Source organism: Pan troglodytes, chromosome 1 (assembly GCF_028858775.2).
Source record: "Pan troglodytes isolate AG18354 chromosome 1, NHGRI_mPanTro3-v2.0_pri, whole genome shotgun sequence".
Classification (NCBI taxonomy): domain Eukaryota; kingdom Metazoa; phylum Chordata; class Mammalia; order Primates; family Hominidae; genus Pan; species Pan troglodytes.
In genome coordinates, this window is record NC_072398.2 from 44364378 (window position 1) to 44366070 (window position 1693).

General features: G+C 42.9%; 1 non-coding gene across 1 annotated transcript; it reads right to left on the reverse strand.

Annotated features, from left to right (window-relative positions):
• Positions 1 to 785: 785 nt before the first annotated feature.
• LOC112207387 (small Cajal body-specific RNA 20) lies at positions 786 to 902 on the reverse strand. Its single transcript, XR_002941816.1, has one exon. It is a non-coding gene; the product is annotated as a small Cajal body-specific RNA 20 (non-coding RNA).
• Positions 903 to 1693: the final 791 nt, after the last annotated feature.

Consider the following 1693-nt stretch of genomic DNA (forward strand, 5'->3'; position numbering starts at 1 on the left):
TAAGAAAAGACTGGTGGATGGATAGATGAACAGATTTGGGGTAAAGCAAATATAGCAAAATGTTAGTTATAGAATCTAGATTGTGGGCATATGGTTGTTCACTGTGCAATTCTTTAAACTCTTCTGAATTTTTACATTTTTCGTAATAACATATTGAGGGGAAATAAATCACACAGGTGAGTCACACCCATCTCTTGTTATACAATGCCAGGCTGGAGGGGAGCTTAATCATTAGTCACCGAGTTCTTTCCCAAGTGTCCTGCAGGAAGAGTGCTGGACTAGACATTTGAAGACACAGAATAACAAACAGGCAGTCCCTGCTTGGTGGAAATTTAGGATACCTGTGAGAAAATAGGACGGAATCATAAAATCAACAGTCGTAAAGACAGTGAGCTCTTTATTTTCTGCTTTAATGGAGGGGGAGCAAATTGCCTGACTATACATGTCCAAACGCCTTTTCTTTTTTACTTTGATGCATGGGAAGGCTCACCACACTTAAAGAGACAGAAACGGGCAGTAAGAGAAAGTGGCCCAAAAGCACTTAGCGGGTTACAGAAGGTCCCCAGTGGAGAATCCACCTGCAGGTCCCAGAAGGTGTGTTGAGGAGCAGGAGGGGCACCTTTTGTGGCAGGTGGGTTTAGTGGAAAGTTCAGGGGACTTGGAACCATGCCAGGACCAACTCTGCCGATCTAGATGAACTTGAACAAGTCACTGTTCTCTTTGAAGCTTAATTTCCTCTTTTGTTGCCTATAGGCCAAATTCTGCCTAGGGCTTGTTTTTATTTTTCACATCTGAGGCAGGAAAGCAAGGCAGTTCTGATGACAGTCCTCAAAGGCTGATCTTGGCCTCCAGCCTTAGCTGTGAAGAACAGGGACCCCCACACAGCCCATAGGAGAAAGGCACCTAGGGCTTGTTTTTATATGGCCTGTGAGTTAATGGTTTTTTTAAAAATATTTTTCAATGGTTGGAAAAAATCAAGAGAAGAATAACATTTTGTGAGATGTAAAATTATATATAATCCAAATTTCAGAGCCCATAAATAAAGTTTATTGGAAAATGGCCAAACTCATTTGTTTACATATTGTCTGTGGCAGCTCTCAATCAATAATAACCAGGTAGTTGCAACAGAGACCTTATGGCCTGCAAAGCCTCAAATATTTAGTCTCTATGCCTTTATTTGTTTATTTATTTTATTTTAACTGTTTTTTGAGACAAGATCTCACTCTGTCGCCCAGGCTGAAGTGCAGTGATGCAATCTTGGCTCACTGCAGCCTCCAACTCCTGGGCTCAAGCCATCCTCCCACCTCAGCCTCCCAAGTTGCTAGGACTACAGGAGTGCACCACCATGCCTGGCTAATTTTTGTATTTTTTGTAGCATTGGGGTTTCGCCACATTGTCCAGGCTGGTCTCGAACTCCTGTGCTCAAGTGATCCTCCTGCTTCAGCCTCCCAAAGTGCTGGGATTACAGGTGTGAGCTACTGCAGCCAGCCTCTACCCCTTTACAGAAACAGTTTGCCAACCTGGTGTGAAATAGTTCATCTGCAATTTCACTGCTCCACATACTTCACGTCACAGAATTGCTGTGAGAAGTAATGAGATTTGGGTTTAGTAAACTGGAAGATTCCATAAGATGCAAGGTGTTACTACTGCCCTGATTTCATTTCTCTCAATACCATCCTTACAAAGGCAGGAG